Source organism: Cervus elaphus, chromosome 11 (assembly GCF_910594005.1).
Source record: "Cervus elaphus chromosome 11, mCerEla1.1, whole genome shotgun sequence".
NCBI classification, from domain to species: domain Eukaryota; kingdom Metazoa; phylum Chordata; class Mammalia; order Artiodactyla; family Cervidae; genus Cervus; species Cervus elaphus.
Genome location: NC_057825.1, coordinates 73436007 through 73448763, shown reverse-complemented (window position 1 = coordinate 73448763; position 12757 = coordinate 73436007). Strand labels below are relative to the sequence as shown.

Sequence of the window (12757 nt, the reverse complement as noted above, 5' to 3'; positions counted from 1 at the left end):
TTTCATAATGAACGAGTGTCTTGAAAAGCAGTTTATTCTCCAAATCAAGATACATCTGGTTTACTGATTGTAACATCCTTGCTTTTTTTTTTTTTTTTAATGGGTTGTGTTTGCCTTGTAAAAATAAAATAAAATGCAATTAACAACACCCATATGCTCAATGCAATGAGCATACGACTAGTAAGTTTTAAAACTTCTGGGATGGATTTCTAATGTGATTACAATAGGTCATAAAAGTGGGTGAGAGAAACTAGTTTTCCAGGTTAGGGTGTCTACTTACCATCTACTGGAATCTATGACACTTTAGAGTAAGACAGTAATCATCTAGGAAGAAATGACTACTGTTGACTCATCAATCCATGAACTTGCCACTAATTACAGTGCCTCAGTTTCCCTATTTTATAAAATGAAGTTGTCACCTGCCTGACTCTCTGGAGTGTTTGGAAAACCCAAGGAGATAATAACCTGAGTGTTTTGAAAAAAACAGAATACAAATGCTGAATAATAATAACAGGGAGTCTTTAATAACAGGGGTCCTTTAATAATACTCATCAAGCATAATGACATTACTAACCAGTAGGAACAGGACTCTGTCTTGTTAATCATTAGTTCGCATCATGGGAAACTGGTGGGGGATTGGCATCTTCTTCAGGTTGGTTTTGGCGCCTCAGGAGGCAGAGCCTTTAGGAAAGCTGGTCTCTCCAGCTAACACTTGAATGCCTTTAGAAAGACATCGTGCATGCAGGTGAGCGAGGAGGGGACAGGCGCCTCAGAGTTCAACTCCTTGTCCACGGATTTAAAATTTTCCATTCCTAGGTGGTTGGGGGAAAGAAGGAACAGTACTTTTTTTTTTGGAACAGTACTTTTGAGACCTAAAAAAGTTACAGGCAGGCTGGTCTGGCCGATGGGCCAGTGTGGCCACCCAATCCTGCCACAAGATGGCGACAATCCAGCTGAAAACACCTGCCCGGGCCGGCCCTGTGGGTTTCCAGGCGGGGAAGGGCTTCCTCCCTCAGACACAAAGAAGGGATCCTTCGAGCCAGGGAAAAGGGAGTTTGAGTGCTCGCAGAGCGGGGATTGGGAGCCTTTGCCGCGAGAAAGTAGGCCGGGGGAAGTAGGGCGGCTACCTTCTTACTCACATAGGTTTCAACTTTACAGGACTTGAAAAGCTCGAGGGGAATTTGTGCAAAAGCACCCGAGAAATTCCAGGTTTGACCCCCTCCCTCTGCCTAGAGGACCGTCCAGATGCTTCCCGTACCGGCGACATTCCCGGGATTCCGGCAGGGGGAGCGGGTGCTTCCCCGGGCGGGGCGCGTTCAGCCTGGCCCGGGACCCGCAGGGAGAGAGGCTGGGACCCGGCCCGCCCCGTCCCTAGGCCCCGGAGCTTTGAGGCGTGAGACTTCTGACTTGAGCCCCCGAGAGGGATGCGCTTGTTGTTGTTGTTTAGACGTGCTCCTAGGCTCCAAATCCGGGCAGCAGCCACAAAAGGCGCCCCCCCGCCCCTCTTTCGCGGCACATTTTGCCTGGGAAAAGGTCTGCCGGCCTTCCGGGGGTTGGCAGCGGGGGTTCTCTTTGTTTTCTTGTCTTTTGTTTTGAATGCAAGGAACCGCCACACCCGCGTTTGTCTCAGTCGGGAGTGAACTTGCTTTGAAACGTAGAGCTGTTAGAAAACACACAGATTGTCATCTCCTAATCGCCCTGAGGTATGCTGTGTATGGGGGCTGCCGAAACTGGACCTGGCTAAGCCTGGCTTCCATTTCCAGCATTTAGCCTGACTGTGGCAGCCCCTGAAGGATCTCTATTCCTCCAGTCCGGGTGTTGGCCAGCGCTGGGAAGCAGAAGGGGAAGCCCAGAACAATGGGGTCACTGGCTTCAGTTGGCCATTTATCTGCCCACCCTTCTGGGGTCTGGGGTGAGAGTAACAGAGACCTTTGATTGAATTTGTGCCACAAACAATTGATTGCCTTATTTAAGCCTATTTATCTCGTTTAAACCAAGGTTGTATACTCCTCTGTCCATAGAATTCTCCAGGCAATAATATTGGAGTAGGTAGCCATTCCCTTCTCCAAGAGATCTTCCAGACCCAGGGATCAAACCTGGGTTTCCTCCTGCATTTCAGGCAGATTCTTTACATTCTGAGCCACCAGGGAAGCCCATTTAAGCCTTACACACTATTATTATCTTCATTTTACAGAAGAAGAAACCAAGGTTTAGAGATGTTGAGTAATTTGTTTGCCCAAGGCCACACAAGTCTTAAAGAGTGGGGCTGGGATTTGAATACAGATCATTTCTGCTAAGCACCAGGTTGTAGTGCCTCCTTCCGGTAGTGCCCACAGCACCACTGGGAGACAACAGGGTCAAGTCTAAGGACATACGTGATGCTGTGATGGTGCTTACCTCTTCCTGCCTTTAGATGTGTGCTGGGCTAGTCTGGCCTGTCTTCTTTCCTTCCTTCCACAATTGCTTGTGTGTGTCGCTCAGTCGCTCAGTCGTGACTGACTCTTTACCCATGGACTGTAGCCCCCCAGACTTCTCTGTTCATGTACTTCTCCAGGCGAGAATGCTGGAATTGGTTGCCATTCCCTTCTCCAAGTAAATTCAGATAGTAAAGAATCTGCCTGCAATGCGGGAGACCTGTGTTCGATCCCTGGGTTGGGAAGATCCCCTGGAGAAGGGAATGGCTTCCCACTGCAGTATTCTGGCCTGGAGAATTCCATGGACGGAGGAGTCTGGCCGGCTACAGTCCATGGGGTCACAAAGAGCCAGACATGACTGAGGGACTTTGACTTTCACTTTTCTTCAGGGGATCTTCCAGACCCAGGGACTGAACCAAGGTCTCCTGCTTTGAAGGCAGATTCTTTACCTTCTGAGCCAGCAGGGATGCCCCTGTAATTGCTTATTGAGTGCATATTATACACCAAGGATAGCCTAAGCACTGAAGTATCACAGGGAATGAGGCAGATGACACTACGTAACCTTTGGTAAGTCCCTTAATATTCTAGTTTTTAAGCTATTGTCTCTCACCCCAAACCATCTTCTATATGTGACTTTAAAATACTGCAGCTGGGGACTCTGCAAACTCTTTGCTGCTGCTCTCTGTTAAGCTCTGTCAGTAGGGGTGCTGGAGGGAGATTCAAGCAGGAGGAGAAGGCAGGCTTTCTGTTGGCTTGCTATCCCTATCAGTTTCACCCCAGCATCAGTGGTAGGTTGTGGCCCCCATGTTCCTTTAGTATCTCTATAGAGTATCATTGTGCCCCTCAGCTGTATGCGCACCAAGGGTGCAGCCACCCCTCTACAGACTGAGCCTGGACTCTGGGGGCCCCTCCTCCGACATCCTAGGTTTTTATAATCCAGTCTCTTTCCTTTGTTTCCTGGTCCTGGGATGGTAACTGCTTAATCCTGTCTCTGTTACATCATTGTTCTCTTTTCCCCCAGTCTTCTAGTACATATAATGGGTGATGGACTGGTAAATATTTAATAACCAATGCTCCAGGAAAACAATAAGAAACTTGATTTGTAATGTGTACTGATTTTTGTAATACAGATCATTCACCATGTATAATTTTTAACTGCCTACATGGCATCACTGAATTTCACAAGTTGATGTGAATAGTTTGTGTACATAGATGCCTGCAACCAGTCCCCTAAAATGAATTCGTTCTGTTGAAGGACCTAGTTTGCTTCCTCTTTCCATGACTGGGTCCTGACAACACTTAAGCTTCTGAGAATTGATTTTTGTTTTTACTGTAAAATGGAACTACTACAATTTCTTCCACCTAACTGACAGTTGTTGGGATGATATGACATAACACATATAAAACACTCTGCAAACTACTTTTTAAAACTGGGGACTCTCACAATTTGGGGGCATTTCTGCTGGAAGGATATAAAGCTGAGATGATAAAACTGGGCAAAATATTTTAATGACAGCTCACAGAGGTGTTCCAAGTACCTTTAGGACTTCAGACCAGGTGTGGAGCCTGGTGACTCAGAATCAGAACTGTGGTCATAGCAGTAACTGGGCTATGATGTTACTAAGTGTATTGATTAGTTTTTCAAGGACTCTAGGACTGGATATTGTGCAAATCAAGAAAACACACAAAACCAAGGGACAAACGATTGATATCATTCAACTAATAGCACATATGTTGAGCAGCATTGAGCTTTTACACTTTGCACTACTCAGTTGTACAAAGGAAATAAAACTTCTTTATCTTTCCATAACTGATCTAATCTTCAGATTTTCAACCCATGAGTAATGAGAAAAGAAAATAATCTTTACATTTTCAAATCACCAGTATCTCCATCTATGCCACTTAAATAATCTCTTTTGAATGACTCTGAATTTGTAAAATGCTCAGTTCTAAATAGATAGCCAGTGGGAATTTGCTGTTTGATTCAGGGAACCCAAATCTGGTACTCTGTGACAACCTAGAGTGGTGGGATGGGCTTGGAGGTGGGAGGGAGTTTCATGAGGGAAGGGACATATGTATACCTCTGGCTGACTCATGTTGATATGTGGCAGAAACCAACATAATATTGTATTATCCCAATAAAATAAAAAGACACCTATGTAGGTTAAAAAAAAAAGAGTTTGGCATAACTGAAAACAAATTAAAATTTTACGTTAAAGAAAAAAGTAAAGTCATAGGGAGTACTCAAAAGAAAAAAAAAACCTCAGTTCTCTCCATTTCCTCTCCCACTCTCATTTAGGTTACTGTTGCTGCATTTGGGGAAAGTGGGAGCTTACATGACTTCATGGCACCAGGAGAGAGGAGGACTCAGATCCACATGTCTCCTGCTTCCTAGCCTGGCCACTGGACTGGTCTTACCCAATCTTTTGTCGCTCACTGGCACACACACGTGGAGTCTGAGTTCTCAGACACTTCCTTCTGATTTGAAAAAGTACTACATACGGAGGTTTTTTCCATCCTGACTCCAGATTGGCTGTTCATTCAGACCTCAGCCCCTTTCTGGTACCTCACTAAGGCAGTTGGGAACTCTATATCTCTATATGCCACACACAGGCTATAGAGAGCTGCCTCTGCTCTCCTGCCTTCTCTGAGACCACACCATCATTTTCCTAGGCCGGATATAGAGAAGCTAAAGGCTGGGCTTCCAGAGGCCTGCAGCCTCTCCAAATCATGCCCTGGGAATGGAGTCACCAAATTCAATTAACTTGGGCTCCCCACTGCCCAACCGGATGTCTCGATAGTCTCCTCACCTTGAAGTTCAGCCAGGAAGGAGGGACTGGAACTCTGCCATTGGCATCTGAACATCTCCGTCTCCCTCTGGATCTACTGTCCTTCCTTTCCCACACTTATACCTCTTCAGATTGAACGATCCTCACCATAGCCTCCTATCCTGGGGGACACCAGGCCTCATGAAAAATGGCTAAAGGAGTATCTTCTCTACCTCGGTCTGGGTTGATGGTGAAGCCTCAGTAACTCTAAGATCTATGAGTTACAGAGGATGAAAATACGTAGGTTTAGTACTCTCAAAATATTGTATATGAATGCTTCATATATATGAAGTATTCCCCATTATATATGAATACTTCAAAGCAGAAGATCAACAAAAGTAGAATACAGTAACAATTTTGACTAATGTTCTACCGATAGTATTTTCATAGCTAAAAAAAAAAAGATCCTTGGCTTCTCTGCTTACTAAAGTCATGCATGCTTATTGTAAAACCAACAAAACAACCCAAAATACATTTCTAAATGTACAGTGAGGGCAGAAGAGTTCCTTAGTTCTGGATTGGCCAAGGACTGCTGCTCACAGAAAAGTACAGCTTACAAGAGATTTCTCCTTTAGAAGGTGCCAGGGTCTAGGGGCATTGTCCTTACAACTGGAAATCTCTCTTGAGAGTTGGAACCCAGCAAGGATATTTTCCCTCGAGTTTGGGGATTATGAGCTTGAGAATAAGAATATGACCCAGGGGCTGAACTGGATGGTGGGATATATATGAGGCGTAGGGGAATCGTGGATACAAAATTCCAAATAAATGTGTTTCTGGAACCAACCTGGATTGGATTTCCAACTGAGCTTCTGCTATATCTTTCTTTATGAGCACAAATGCATCCTAGTTTATTTGGGTGTGTTTTACAGTGTTTGATGACATTTATATAGTGGGGTAGGAGTGTTCCTTCTCAGTGACAATATTCTGGAAGTATGATGGGCTGATGGGTCCCAATATAATACAAATACTCTGATAAGTACCATGTGCTGTCACTTCCATTCTCCCTTTTTGTCCTCCAAACAGCACCTTGCAGTAGCTAACTCTGTGTAACAGATGAGGCAGCAAGAAGTCCCCAGTAGGTGAACTGATTGCCTCCAATCTCATAGAAGGTAGAAAATAGAACTGGGACCACACCAATGTGCACAAGGAACATTGCACACCAAGCCATCAGCCACTGCAGCCGCCCCTCAGCATACCCTGAGGGGAACTCAGGATGAAGAAAAATAGCATGCTAGCCTTAGACAGTTAAGATGTATATCAAAGGAATAATTTAGGTGAGCTCAGACTCTTGCATCTTCCCATACATAGAAAAGCATTGAAATCATAAACTCGAGATGTCTGTTTTTGTGTGTGTGACTAGCAATAATCTTTTGATGTTTGACTACATTTTGTTCTTTTTTTTTCCCAGCAAAAACTACTTACCCTGGCTCCTTTCTTACCTTTTTGAACAGTCCAAAAAAGCTATCTGAGAGGTTATCTCCCAGACTGTAGTCCTCTGTATGGTCCCAGAATAAAACATGACTCAGCTTTTAGGCTGTGCAGTGTTTTGTTGAGTTATTCTCAGTTAATACCTACGACGGCTAATTCTCAGTTCCAGGTCTCTTTTTCTCTGCACCAGGTTGACCCCGTAAGGCAAATGAGGAAGAGCCAACTAGCTTTCCTTTGGTCCCTTTTGGAGGCTGGGTGTTCCAGAGCAGAGCTGAGGTTTATCAGCCTTTGTGCTGCTCTGCCCCAAAGTCAGGTGATTAGTGTAGAAGTCCCAGTGACCAAATATCCAAGTTGACTTTTGTGTTTTCCCCCATCCTTCTCTCCCACTTTACAGATGACACAGCTGAAACCCAGGGAGGCAGAGTGTGGATCAAAGAGGAACTTGAACAGGGGAACAGAAGAGGTTACAGTACATGCTCAGTTTGGAGGATCAGGGTATAATTGGTGCAAGTGGAGATGGGGAACAGAACCACCAATAACTAAAGACATCTCAGCATTCCTGGGCTCTCAGGAATCAAAACTCTGAGGGTCAGAACCCAGGCAGTTCTCAGTAAATACTAAGTCAGTAATTTTGCATGTCCTTATTGCAGTCTTCCTTCACTATCTTCTCTCCCCCATCAAGCTCAGGATTCTATTTCCTCCAAGGAATAAAACTGCATTATATATAACATTTGTAATAAAGGCCTTGATAAGCTTTTAATAGCCAAAAAAATGTATTAGTAATTACCAGAGAACTTTTTTGATTTCTCTTCAAATATTACTACCTCTGCAAATTCTTTGAGGGGCAGTATGAGAGTACATGTTAAAATATTTAAAATATCTAGTAGTAGTACACTACTCGTAAGTCCATCCCTGGGGTCAATTATGAACTTAATAAGAGAAAGAAAGAGCGGGTTTCTCACAGCTGAATGAGATCTCTGTTTCTGTTCTATTCTATTCTGGACCAGCAACATTAGCATCACCTGAGAGCTGGTTAAAAAATGCAAATTCCTGGGTCACAAACCTACTGAGTCAGATATTCTGGGGGTAAAGCCCAGCAATCTGTGCTTTAACAAGCCTTCCAAGTGTTTCTGCTGCACCCTCAAGACATTCTTAGTCTGGACTGTATACACATTTCCCCTGCTTTTGGGAAATAGAATGTTCCTATGAAACCTTTTGAAGCCAATATTGTGTAAATCAAAGAAGCAATTACCTTAGGACACATCTTGCTCATGGATGAAAAAAATACATCAAGATAAAGCACAGATACTCACAGATGCAGTTCAAAGCTATGGCTTCAAAGCTTGAGGCTGAGATGCTGAATGTGGTTCCTGGGGAGGGGGCTTGGTGTCACTACTCAGGGTGAAACTCCACCTCTTTAACTGCTCCCTGTGAAACAAACGCTTAAGGCTATTTTAGCTTTTCACCATTTTCTGTAAAATCAAAAATCCTCTCTGGATTCTTGTTGTTGTTAACAAAAATAGGTACTAACATAGGTCGTTCATAAAAATGAACTAGCATAAAGGGAAAGGGACCTTTTAAAAATTGTGGGATACCTGTATTACTATCACTTGGGAATATTTTAAAAATACTCATATTCAATCCCTACCCAAGAACATCCAAATTAGAAATTCTGAGAGTGAGACCCAGGCTTGTGCATTTTTCTGCGGTTTCCCCAGTGGTTCCAAATGTGCAGACAAGGTTGAGAATCACTGGCACAGAGATTCTCCAGAACATGGTACTATCACTTGTGACTGTTTTACTTATTTATTCCACACATAGTGAGCATCTACTCTGTGCCAGACCCTATACTTGTTACCACATAAAGATGAATTGCCTTAAAGAGAAACAGACAAACACATACTTCTTTGCAGCAGTGGAAGCTCCAGAGGATGGCTTGGGGAAGGGGTGGGCATAATCTTGTCTCTATCTCCTCCCTCTTCCATTCTTTGACACCAAATGCTGACAAGAATGTGGAGCCACAGGAACTGGTAGAAATGCAAAATGGTACAGCCCCTTTGGAAGATAGTGCGGCTCTTTCTTACAGAACTAACAGTACTCTCACCATATAATGCAAAAACTCACACATATTGTTATGAAGGCATTATTCATAATTGCTAAAACTTGAGAGCAACTAAGATGTCTTTTAATGTACAAAAGGATAAATAAACTGTATATACATCAATACAGTGGACTATTATTTATTGATAAAAAGAATTGAGTTACTGACATTTCTCTAAGGAAGATATGCAAATGGACAGCAAACACATGAAAAGATATTCAACATCACTAATTATTAAGGAAATGCAAAACAAAACCATAATGAGATATCAACTCACACCCATTAGGATGGTTACCATTTAAATTAAAAAAAAAAAACCAGAAAATAACAAGTGTTGATGAGGATGTGAAGAAATTGGAACCCTTGTGCACTATTGATAAGAATGCAAAATAGTGCAACTGCTTTAGAAGTTCCTCAAGAAATTAAAAATGACATTACCATATGACCCAACAGTTACACTTTTAGGTATATATCCTCCAAATTGAAAGTAAGATATCAAAGAAATATTTACACCCTTGTTCATCACAGTATTATTCACAATTGCAAAAAAGGTGGAAGCAACCCAAGTGTCCACTGATGGATGAATGGATAAACAAAATGTTGTATATACATCCAATGGAGTATTAGTCAGTATTCAGAATTACCATTAAAAAGGAAGGAAATTTCAACAACATGCTACAACATGCACAGACTTTAAGGGCATTATACTCAGTGAAGAAAGTCACTCACAGAAATACAAATACCTTAGGGATCCTACTTATATGGGGTACTTAGAGTTGTCAGATTCAGAGACAGAAAGTAGAATGGTCATTTCCAGGGGCTAGAAGACGGGGCACGTGAGTTGTTTAATGGTTGCAGAGTCTCAGTTTTGCAAGACGAAAAGTGTTCTGGAGATTGATCACACACCATTGTAAATGTACTTTACGCTACTGAACTGTACACCCCAAAGTTGTTAGGATAATAAATTTTGTGTTTTTGTTTGTATGTGTGTTTTTTTTCTTTTCTACTCAGCTGTGTTGCACTGCTTGGAGAATCATAGTTCCCTGACTAGGATTCGAACCCATGCTCCCTGCGGTAGAAGCATGGAGCCCTAACCACTGACTACCAGAGAATCCTCCATGGTTGCATATTTTAACACGATTTTAAAAAATTAGCAGCAGTGGCCAAAATGGTGGATACATTAGGGATCATAAGCCTCTAGGCTTTAATAAGAAATAAAGAAACTGAGATCAAGCTGACAGAAGTGTAATTAATGAACCACACCATTTGTTATCTAGGTTTTTTATATCCATAGACCATTTTTGCTGGCTTCTGGATTTGCCTAGGGTGACAAGAATAGGATCATCCGTAACTGTCAATGTTAAAGTAGAAGGCCTTTTGAAAGAGTTAAAACACAGAAGCTGACATGGGCATATGCCATATAACAAGAAAGGGCTTGCACAAATGTGATAGAATTGGTGAAAGGCCAGAAGGCTGAAATTCCAGAGGAAAGATGGGACTCTAAACTGTACAGTTGGGGAGTATATCCATGATGAGATAAGCCAAAGTACAGAGGTGATATGGATTGGGAAGAGAGACAGGCCGTCTTGAGGGAATGTGAATTTGGAGAGTAAAATCTGTCAGTCTCCTTCTCGCTGATGGAACCAAAACTGAACTTTTGCCTGAAATATGATCGCCTCCACACCAGGGCCCTGCTTATCCTTCAGTCTCATTTCCCCTCCCGCCATGAACTTGTCTTCGATATTAAGGAACTTGAAGTGCTCCAACATGTATTTGTTCTTTCCACAAACATAAGTCCCTACTATGTGCCAGGCCCTGTGCTAGAGGGCTTCTCTGGGAGCTCAATGGTAAAGAATCTGGCTGCCAGTGGAGGAGACACAAGAGATGCAGGTTTGATCCCTGGGTCGGGAAGATCCCCTGGAAAAGGAAATGGCAACCCATTCCAGTATTCTTGCCTGGGAAATCCCATGGACAGAGGAGCCTGACAGGCTACAGTTCATGAGGTCAAGAGGGGTCAGACACAACTGAGCAACGGAGTACACAGAAACCTACTGTTGTAGAAGGTAAGGGTACAAGCCTTCATGCAGCCTATTATCTCATAAGAGAGGTAAGCAAGTGAGTAAACAGGCAATTATAACATAGTATGGTACTATTATGGAGCAAACAGCATGTAAGGGTCTAGGAAGACTTCCAGAGAAGAGGCTTTAGAGCTACGACTTGAGTGATGAGTTAGAGTTAACCACACCAAGAAGAGAGTAGGGAGGTTGTAAGGAGAAGAGAGATGGAACAGTACACGCAAAGGCACAGAAGACTGAGAGCGTGTACTTTGGAGGAACTGAAAGTAGTTTTCTGTGATTGGAGGCTGTGAATGGAGAGAGCTGAGGATGCTGCAGAACAAGCAGGGGCAAATCACGCAGGGCCATGTATATGGTGTTCAAGTGTCTCGGATTTAACCCTTGGAAAATGGGGACACGGGAAGCAAGGAATAGTGTATCCAATTTTTGTTTTAGAGAGATCATTCTGTCTTTAAAGCAGAGAGTGATTGGGGGTTACTGGAGAGAATGAAGGCAACAGTGGAAGTAGATGACCAAGTTACAGAGAAAGAGTGTGACCTAAACTAACCTAGAGGCAGTAGAAACAGGATTCCAGAGCCTTCCCTGAAGATCTGCATTCAGCAGGCTAATGGTGGGGTCCAAGCTCATCATCTGTGGGGTCCAATACAAAATGAACATATAGGCCCCTCTTGTTTATAAAACGGGAAAAATGATTTTTTTTTCTTTTATGCTCTCTCATCTGTCACTGTGTTTTTAGTCGTAATTTAATGTTTCACTCCCTTAGGCATAAAGATACTTGCTGGGCAGCTGCAGGCCTTATAACACCTCAAACACTGGAGCCCTGCCGCTGAAAAGTGCTTAAAACAGTGCCTGACCAGGAAAATGCAAATTAAGGCCACCGAAAGATACAACTACTCACTCAACAGAATGACTTAAATTTGAAAGATCTACAGATGGCCAACAGGCACATGAAAGGATACTCACCATGTTACTTAAAAAAGAAAAAAAAAAAGGATACTCACCATTGCTAATTATTAAAGAAATGCAAATCAAAACTACAGTGAGGTATCACCTCACACCTGTCAGAATGGCCATCATAAAAAAAAATCTACAAATAATAAATGCTAGAGAGGGTGTGGAGAAAAGGGAACTCTCCCACACTTTTGGTGGAAATGTAGATTAGTGCAGCCACTACAGAGAACCATATGGAGGTTCCTTAAAAATCTAAAAACAGAGGAAAATGATGTTAGGATGCAAGTGGAGGTTGGAGTGATACAAGGTCAGGAGCCAAGGAATATGGGAAGCCTCTAGAAGCTGGAAAAGGCTGGAAAACGTGCTCTCCCCAAAAGAACAAGCCTTCAATTTTCATTGGGTAGACTCATTTTGGACTCTGACCTCCAGAACTCTGCTGTAGAATCCTTACCCTGCATCTGTGATGAAATGCTCTGAGGCTGGCTATAAACCTTCAAGAATTAAACCTTCAATGGAATGATGATGTTGACTCTCCTGACTTCAATTAACTATGGATTAGACTGTCGACATTTGCCCCAATTCTATGCTGAATTTTCCGCTGTTCAAGCCACCTCATGGATATGTGTGTCCCCTTAGCTTAAAATTTTCCCAATTTTGCTATTTGTGGAGACACTGCTTTGGGAAAGATCCCCAGTGCTCTCCTTACTTGCTGCAAGTAATATTAAATCCTTCCTTGTCCCAGAAAAAAAGAAAAACTAAACTAAAAAGACAGTTGCATATGATCCAGAAATGCCACTCTTGGGCACATATCCAGAATAGATCAAAACTCTAATTTGAAAAGATACTGTTTTTCAATATTCATAGCAACACTATTGACAATAGCCAAAATGTGGAAAAAACCTAAGTGTCCATCAACAAGTGAATGGATAAGGAAGACATGGAATATATAATATATACTTA

The 12757-nt window shown here is 42.7% G+C and overlaps 1 long non-coding RNA gene across 1 annotated transcript; it reads left to right on the top strand.

The window, feature by feature from the left end:
* The first annotated feature begins 1052 nt into the window (after positions 1 to 1052).
* LOC122702921 lies at positions 1053 to 6774 on the top strand. Its single transcript, XR_006343368.1, has 3 exons — positions 1053 to 1209; positions 2804 to 2981; positions 4714 to 6774. It is a non-coding gene; the product is annotated as an uncharacterized LOC122702921 (long non-coding RNA).
* Positions 6775 to 12757: the final 5983 nt, after the last annotated feature.